This window comes from Misgurnus anguillicaudatus, chromosome 16, assembly GCF_027580225.2.
Source record: "Misgurnus anguillicaudatus chromosome 16, ASM2758022v2, whole genome shotgun sequence".
In the NCBI taxonomy this organism is placed as follows: domain Eukaryota; kingdom Metazoa; phylum Chordata; class Actinopteri; order Cypriniformes; family Cobitidae; genus Misgurnus; species Misgurnus anguillicaudatus.
The window spans coordinates 24,738,282-24,748,326 of record NC_073352.2 but is presented as its reverse complement, the minus strand read 5'-3'; positions in this window follow the sequence as shown (position 1 = coordinate 24,748,326).

The following is a 10,045-nucleotide window of genomic DNA, read 5'->3' as shown; positions in this document are numbered from 1 at the left end:
AAAATCTTGACTCTACGGTGAAAATTGGAATCTAATTTAAATCTTATTGAAATATTTCAGCTTATTTGATATTTGGGATTTTTTTTTAAATATCAAAAATTCACCTTTATATAAATGAATGAATATTTTGGATATTTTGATAAATGATGATAAGAACTAAAACGGATTTCCAGAAATGTGTTTTAAATAGGGTTTTTCTGCCTTTCACACTTGCTAAATATGATTGGACTCCAATCAGATATGTAAAAAAAATCAGATTTGGACTGACAGTGCAACCCAGCCTCACGAAATTACATACCTAGTCACGTAAATTTGTATTCTTTTCCATGACAATAGTCCCTTTCACACATACAGTCTTTACTGGTAATTTACTGGTAAATTGCAGTTAACAGATCATGTGTGAACGGAACCTTTCCGGTAAATCAGTGCTCCCAATTTACCAGTAAGACAGGTTGTAAGATTACCAGTAATTTACCGGTAAGCGCTATGTGTGAACGAAAATTATAGGATTACCGGCATTTAGAACGGACGGCGTCAGACCGTGCTGACAGCTTCGGGCCAATCATAGAGTTTTAATACAGATGACGGCGTTTCCACACACATGCTGCTTGAAAGTTGAGCACACCTGAAGTTTACGTCCACATTTCTTCACCAAAGTTGTTTAAAACAGCTTACCGCCGAATTGCCGACGTCCTTAGCACGCCCTCTGTGAAGCCTAACGTGCAAACAGTAGTGTTGTTAAAAAGGCATTTTCGGTTTGACGTCGTCTCATTCAATGTTTTTTGGTCATGAGCAACTTCGCGACTGTTTACCACAGACGTGAAAACAGCAAAATACGGACCGTGGATATGAACGACGTGGATTGTTTACAAATACAACACTGAGCTCGCCGCGTGCTACAGGTACTTCCGCTTTCTCAACGAATTTACCGGCATTTTGATACTGATGTGTTAATGATGTCTTACTGGTAAAATAACGGAACGCCACTGCGTGTGTGAACAGCACATTTTTGTATTTACTGGTAAATTAATTCTGGTAAATTCATGTTAATTTACCAGAATTACTGTGTGAAAGAGGCTACTGTCACGTTTTTATGTGCCCATATCAAGTATTTCTGTTTACATGTCATTGTCACGTATTGGTTACTCAACTGTTTTGTCGTATTTTCTTACCATTGAAGCTTCAGTTTACAGTTAGATTTACATAAAATTACATCTTTACCCAAACCCAACTCTAACTCATAAAGCCAGGCGACAATGGTATAAAAATCAGAAAATATAAAAAAATCAGAAAAAATAGTATAAACCAATACACAAAGTGACATCCTAACGCAAACACCAAATCTAACCCTAAACCAAAGTGACAATGGTTTGAAAATATGACAAAACAGTTGAGTAACAAATACGTGACAATGACACATAAACTGAAATACATGATACTGTGACGTAAAAACGCTGAAAAACGTGACAGTGACAGGAAAAGAATCACAAATTTACATGACTATAGGTACTTAATTTTGTAATACAGGGTAGGACAGTGTGAACATGGTAAAAGATGTTTATATAAATTATTTTACTTTATCCTGATTCAGTTATTAAGGCAATTATTAACCTAAACAATTAATTCACAATAAAAATATTTACATTAATAATTAATAATCACACCAGCCCAGTCGCACGAAATTTTGTTATATTGTCAGGTAACTTTTTGATAATTTTTTTTCGTGGTATTATCACAAATTTCCTCATTCTTTCGTGATCGTATAACGAATTCCTGTTTTCGTGTGATTATCACGTATTGGTTACTCAACTGTTTTGTCCTATTTTCTTTCCATTGTCGCTTCGGTTTAGGGTTATTTACATTAAATGACATCCCTACCCAAACCCAACTCTAACCCTAATGCCAGGCCACATATAAATATATATAAATATTTATAAATAAATCAGAAAAATAGTATAAACCAATAGGGATGTAACGGTATTATACATTTCGTGGTATTGCGGTAGAAGATTTTCCCGGTGCCACCGTGGTCACATGATCGGTAAAACTTTAGGTCTTCCGGGCAACACGTGTAGTTTTTTTCCGGCCAAGTTGAGCGAGTGGAGTGACACGGGAACTACAATTCCCATAATCTTATTCATGCTACTCTGGCGCCTCTCTCCAAGTGGAGCGGCAATGGCGGAAGCAAAAGAAACACGAATTTTAAATGTGATGTGTCGAAAAAGTTCGCGTTCGCTGTGACAAGAAACGAGAAAGGACAAAATGTGATGGACATTCAAAAAACGAGTGAGTATATCCGTGAATGAGAAGAGTGTGTATGCCGTTTCTCAATTAGAAGGTTGCAGCCTCCTTAGGTCGCATATGCAGGCTGCATCCGTCATTTAACGCCTGGTGTATTTAAGTTAACTGAGTATTACATTCGCAAGTCATAAGCGTGTATCAATAATATACGATTAAATAAGAATAATAGTCAACTTGAAAAATGTTCATATTTTGAAATAAGACGGTCTTCATTATGTATGCAGCCTACAAATGCGACCCATAGAGGCTGCAGACTTCCGATTGGGAAACGCGCCCCTGTATTAAGTGAGCTGACCTCAGCTCTAGCTCCAGCTACAATAAGTAAGCAATTTTCATTTTTTACTGGGTTGTTTTCGTTTTCAGGAATTGACCCATCTTAAAACCCATCATCTTTTCTTGATTCTACAATCACAACCGTTGCTTTCATAGGAGTACCAAGCATTAGCATTAATTTTAATAATAATAAAAACTAGGTCAATTGAGGGAGTCACTCAATTCTTAAAACCTGACTGATAGGGAGATGTTTAAAGTCGACAAACTAAACTGAAACTTTTTTTTGTCCTTTTTATGAAAATTGTAAACACTTCACTACACTTTGTACATTGTAATGTTCAGTCTTGTTTAATAAACACTTATGGCAGTTTTTCCAAGTCTTCATTTGTTTTTGTTTTCTTCCTGCAAATGTTTCAATAATTATCGTACCGTGGGCATCATACCGAAATACTGCCGTACCGTGAATTTTTGATACCGTTACATCCCTATAAACCAATATATAAAGTGACATTCTAATGCAAGCACCAAATCTAACCCTAAACCGAAGCGACAATGGTTTAAAAATAGGAAAAAGCAGTTGAGTAACTAAAAACGTGATAATCACACGAAAACAGGATTTCGTTATACGATCACGGAAAAGTGCGGAAATTCGGGATAATATCACAAAAAAAGAATCAAAAAGTTACATGACTATATCACGAAACCTTGTGAGACTGGGTAGATCACACATATGATCAATGCATATGATTGGCAGGATTTATAATTGATGTGTTGTGAAAATGGATGAATTGTTACACCTCTACCGAAAACTAAAGTTACTTTTCAACTAAACTTCCCTTAAGTTATTCTGCTGAAAGTATCATTTGAAAACATGGAAATGGGAAAAAAAATAATTAGAAAAATGTAAAACAGAAACAGTTTCTGCCAACGCAGAAAATAAACAAAGGCAAAAAGTAAATTTAGCCAAATGCACACCAAGTCAAATACTTGCTACTGAATAACTTAGCAAGGAGCCAAGACCATAGCGTGAACAAATGCACTTTTGAAATCCCATTTCCACTCTGTAAATGTCAAAACCAGTCTGTTAAAGGACGACTGCTAAGTACATGATCTTGAGGGTCAATCTCACCACTTGACTGCGAAAAGGTTGAATGACATCCGCTTTGAATTTAATCAGAAGCAATCAATGCAGACTTTAAGAAACTGTGCAAAAATGTCTTCATCCGTGTCCAGAGAAAGTGAAGATGATGTGAAAACAGGAACATGGACACGTACGCTTATATTATGCACTCCTGATAGAGTCTTCACTCGGTATCTCGAACCCTTAAATTACCTGAATTTCAGCTCACTCACAGCTTTAGTCAAGTGCACTTTTAATGTCAAACCTCATCACAACTCACATTTAACATTTGTATAATTTCGTCTGCAGACAGATTGGCATCTGTCTCTATAGATTGTTTGTAAGGGACGGATATAAATGTTGTTTAATTACACTGTTCTACCTTTAATTTATAAGGAAAGATAAAACGTATACTTATCTAAACAGTGCAGGTAAGACAAAAATAAAGATATGACTTTTGCATGCACATAATGCTGAGAGTCATAATATGGAATAAATGAATGAATGATGCATTAACAAATTAATAGGCTACATGAACCAATAGATGCATGAGCCAATGAATACATGAAAGAATGGATGTACACATCTATCCATGCATGCACATGGATGCACGAATAAAAGGATGGAGGGAAAATAGTGCTATACACATTTCAAGACTACAGCATACCATGCAGGGCACTCCAGCAAACAATAGTATCATTAAATCAGCAACATTCGAGTCGTTTTACTAATTTGACTATATAGTCTTCCTCTAACAGTGGTACAAAAACTAACAAAACAATTGCGGTTTAACTGTCAGATGAATTGTTCCTAATTACTTTTTATTCACGCTCACAAACGTGTTGATTGGTCTTATTGATGGCTCTAAAATGTACAGCTCTGCTAACTACACAAAACCCTGAGTAATGACGATGGGGTGGATTAACAGCTCCTGCTTATGGGCTGGAGAGAATCAAAGCACTAATCCTTTACTCCCTAAGCCTCCCGCATCCTTTCCTGGAGGACAAACATCACCTCCATCCAAGCCACTTACAGGAGTTTTTCACAACAGATGTTAAGCCAATGCAAATCATCACCTCATCCACAAGGGTAAAACAGAGGGTCATAAATCATGCAACCAATAATAATAACCATGTGTCATGTCAAGTCCATCAAACTTAAAGGGACAGTCCACTTTTTTAAAATATGCTAATTTTCCAGCTCCCCTAGATTATTTTGGAATCAATTCAGCTGATCTCCGGGGCTGGCGGTACCACGTTTAGCATAGCTTAGCACAATCCATTAAATCGGATTAGACCATTAGCATCGTGCTTCAAAATGACCAAAGAGTATTGATATTTTTCCTATTTATAACTTGACTCTTCTGAAGTTACATCGTGTACTAAGAACGACAGAAAGCTAAAAGTTGCGATTTTCTAGGCAGATATGTCTAGGAACTAAATTCTCAGTCCGATGTAATAATCCAGGCCGTAACATGGCTGTAGCAGGCGCAATGATATTACGCAGCCCTGAAAATAGTCCCCTTGGTTACTTTCAATAACAGAGGACTATTTTCCGGCACTGCGTAAGATCATTGCGCCAGCGAATGCGCAATACTAATGGTCTAATCAGATTCAATGGATTACGCTAAGCTATGCTAAAAGTGGTACCGGGGAGTTATAAAAGTGATCCATAAGATTTGTGATACATTATTATTAAGTCAAATGACAGCTTTGTGGGAAGGACAGACAACTCAATATCAAAGTCATATCAACTGAGATCCTTGCATATGTCCTATAGGTTTGCCTGGGAAGTTCATGAAAGCAGTAGCAATGTCCAATTAATCATTTTTAAAAAGTATGGAATTGAAAGAACATGAATGTAAATGAGTTTTGAAAATTTGTTTTGGTTAAAGCTGCAATGTGTACATTTATTTAGGATTTATTGACATAAATGCAATATAGTACACATAATCAGTGGTGTATAAAGTCCTTCCATAATGAGCTGTTATGTTTTTTTTTTTACCTTAAAATGAGTCATTTTCATCTACATACTCCGCATGACCCCTTACATGGAATTCACCATTTTGCGCAGCCTTGTCTCTACAGTATGCCTAAATGGACAATCTATTCTACAGAATGTGTATTCATCACTATGTTTTCTCAGACGGCAAAATGTTTGTCCTGTGGCGGCTACCATAGCTTTTCTATGTGTTTGGAAAGGCAGAGGTGAGCAGTGGACTGAACCGCTTGATGCCACTAAAATCTACACAGTGCACCTAATTCCTAGCTTAGCCTACCATAAAATAACCATTGTAACATAAAAAGCAGTTGTAAAATAGTTGTTCAGTCATGAATATATCAAGACAGGAGTTTTCTTTTGGAATATATAAAAAAGCTTTAAAAGAAATTCAGATGCCAAACACTTTTACCCTCTATGCACAAACTGACTGACACTGTCTGGCATTTGCATTTCACCTTTCTTCCAATTTTCTTTTCTTTTCTAATTTCAAAGTGATGTGTACCATGAGTGCAACTTAAACAGATCTTCTCATTATTATGCATTGGAAATGTCTTTTAAGGGGCAACATATGAATTCAAAGTATTTTATCAAAGGAAGAATCTTGTTATTGCTGTATTGTACATCCATTTTCGTTACTCGTATGCTTTCTTCAATCGGATCCTTTTATTCTCCATGAAAATACACTGAATGTATTTTAAGTCTTTGTGTTATAAAAAGAGTAGGCCAGTGTGACATTTTCACTAGTCATTTTACATCTGTTTTGCTTGAAAGACGATCCAAGTCTCTGACATTTTAACCTGTTCTTCTGCAGTATTAATACACCATACACGGAAGGCAATTTTGGGACTGTCAAAATGACTGATGCCAAATTGGGGTATTATTTTTTAAAAACAGAATAAAAATGCAATATTTAACTTCTGTCGGAAAAGACACTAAAGCAATGACAGACGATTTGTGCTGGCAGATGATTTGCTTGAAGTGATTGAAGTGACATCTGTCAAATGTAAGTACATAACAAGAGTCTATTGGATTGAGTCAAAGACATGTGAATCCTTACTTGGCCTTCGTTTTTGCCAATTGGGTAAACAGCTGTTCGAACCAGTACCAAAAATGGTTATAACACATTTTTGATAGATTTTTCGGTAACACTTTACTTGAAGGGGGGTTCATAAGGGTTGACATGACACCTTCATAATCATAACATGACACGTGTCATGAACATGAAGGAGATTTTGTGCATGTTTATGACAACTGTCATTGACTCAATTATGTCATTTTTAATGCAAAGATGACATTGTTTAAGATGTCTTTGTTATGCCAACTTGACATAAACCAATACATCATGACAACTTGACACACACAAAGGGTTCTGAAATTTTCTGACATAGAAGAAAAAACTTAAGAAAAAAATGTAATTAATTTATATTAATTAACATTAAATTAACTTTTTTGCAGTTATATGGAGCAAACACTGCATAACTTAACCCACCATTGTACTGTTTTCATATAATTTTAGGTGAATCTGTCTCCAAATCCAATATAATATAATTTTATCAATTATTGTTATTATTATTATTATTATTATTATTATTATTGGATGATTGATTTTTTTCTCTAACACCTGGTGGAAATAAAAAAAACATATGAACTGAAGAATATTCATGAAGCTGTTATAAAATTATTTGACAGAGTATTAACACTTTTAATGATATTTTGATGACATATTTAATTTGTACCACTGTAGTTGAGGTCAAGAAAAATATTTATGACTCTATTATTAAACTATTTGACAAAGTATTAACACTTAATGATATTTTAATGACAAGTTAAATTTGTATCACCGGTAAAAGGTGGTCAGACAATTATAATGGCCTCATGACAGCCAATGTCAAAACCAACCACATGACAGTTTATTGTAATGTTAACCCATAAAGCTAAAAAGCTAGTTTTTTAATTTAAAAAATATATTTGCTATGTCATGTTTATGACAGATTTATGAAAAGTTATGGTGTTTTTGTTATGGTTTTGTCAAGTTGTCATAACAAAGACATCTCAAACAATGTCATCGTTGCTTTAAAACTGACATAATTGAGCAAATGACACTATATGACAGTTGTCATATACCTGCATAAAATCTTCTTTATGTTCATGAAACGTGTCATGATTATGAAGATGTCATGTCAGTCTTATGAACACCCCTTTAAGTTAAATGTTACTGATTTTTCTTTAGAATTACAATAAAATATTTGCAAAGTAAAATTAAGACTAAAATTTGATTTAAAAGAGTACAATTAAATTAGGCTTTTTTCAACGTACCTATATATAAACAGTATTGAACTTTTTATTAAAGTCAGTTTTTTTGCATTTCCTTAATATCAGGAATGTTCCACAAAAAATATGTGACCCTGTCTGTAAAATCCGATTCTAATTTTGAGATTAGGAGCATCAGGTAGCATGCACAACAAAGCGTTTGCGACGGCGTATGTTTTTGATTGTTTCCAATTTGTGTTGGGCAATATACCCAATTTTGAGATCTTCCTATCATCAGCCCGTGAGATTGATGATACACAATAGTATCGGGGGGCGGGGCAGTAGTTTACTCATTTATTAAACTACAAAAAGAAGCAAGGGCAACACTGTAATGACCGCAAGCTTCTTAAAACTGTTGCCATTAATTCATCGGTGTCTAAAGACACTAACGTGCCAGGGAGTGGGAACAACAACTCGCTGGTTTTAACCGTCTGCGCACCTAACAATCTCTGTAGTGCAAGGAAATGTTACAAGTTCAGGTGCTAGAATGAGTCCATGTCATTCAGGTCCGAGCAAGAGTCCAAGACGCGTGCTTTGAGTCCACGTGCATGTGAGAAGAAATCCGCACGAATTATAAGCTCTCTCGCGCAAAGTAAAGCCCACAAACTCTCTCATGTGAGGAAAAGCATGCAATGCGCATGTTAAAGGATAATTCCGGTATTTAACACTTTGAGTCTCATTTCTGGTTTGTTTTGGATGAACTACAGTGATGGACACAGAAATTTTGACAATGGGTCGTGTCTTGACTTTTCGACTCATTCAGAAGCGTCTCATGACTGCTTCAGAATGGAAGTCAATGGCCATGCACAAACATGTCATTAAAACAACACTTAACATTCATTTTCAAAACTGTACTACTCACCGAGTGGTTCGTGGTGTTCGTTGATGATTAAAAACAAATATATTGGCGCAATGTATGATGTCAATCCGTGTTATTTGCTATAGTGGAACTATTTTTTCAGATACCTCACAACCGCGTATATACTTCCACTCTATATTTGAGTCTGAAGCATGAATGAACGTAGTCCAACAAACTGTAATAAAACGGTAGCATACTTTCAAAATCAAGTTTATTTATAACACTTACACCATCAACATCAAATTCCACACATCCAATATGTTTTTTTTCATCGGCAGAACAATAAAGAAGATATTTTGCAGAAACCCCAGTGCTCCGTCATGCAAGTCAACAGATCCGCACACTTTAAGAGCTAAAGCATATATATCCAATACAACAGTAATCCCCCATAACTCTGTGTGACATATTGACGTCTTGTGAAGCAAATCAATCAGTTTTTGCAAGAAACTGAACGTTATTTACAACATTATTAGCGTGAATGCCAAAGCAGGAAGCGTGTTTTCCGTTTGAGGCGATCTTCCACTGGTGCAGTTTGGTGGCTGTTGGCTATGGACGTTGGTCTGTCTGCGCCACCTATAGAGCGGGAGCGTGAAGCGCACTTCCTGCTTGGCAAAAGCTCTGCATTAACGCTGTAAAATATTTATATATATATTCGAATCTCAAAACTGAAAATCGAATGTCAACCCACGGAACAAATATTCGACTATTCTGGTCCAGCCCTACAAATATGGGAAAAATTTATTCTGAGAGAAACCGAGCGAAAAACAACAACCACATGTAAACAGTCCCTTTTCTGTTTCCCGGCGGCGGAGTGATATATCAGCGAGCAACGAGTCTTCCAGAGAAGTCAATGGAATTTTACAAAATGCCAAATAAAACACGACAGAAACTGTATTTCGCTACACAACTTGTTTTTAATCATCAACGAACACCACGAACCACTCGGTGAGTAGCACAGTTTTGAAAATGAACGTTAAGTGTTGTTTTAATGACATGTTTGTGCATGGCCATTGACTTCCATTCTGAAGCAGTCAAGAGACGCTTCTAAACGAGTCAAAAACTCAAGACACGAACCATTGTCAAAATTTCTGTGTCCATCACTGTAGTTCATCCAAAACAAACCAGAAATGAGACTCAAAGTGTTAAATACCGGAATTATCCTTTAATGTGAAACTATGATG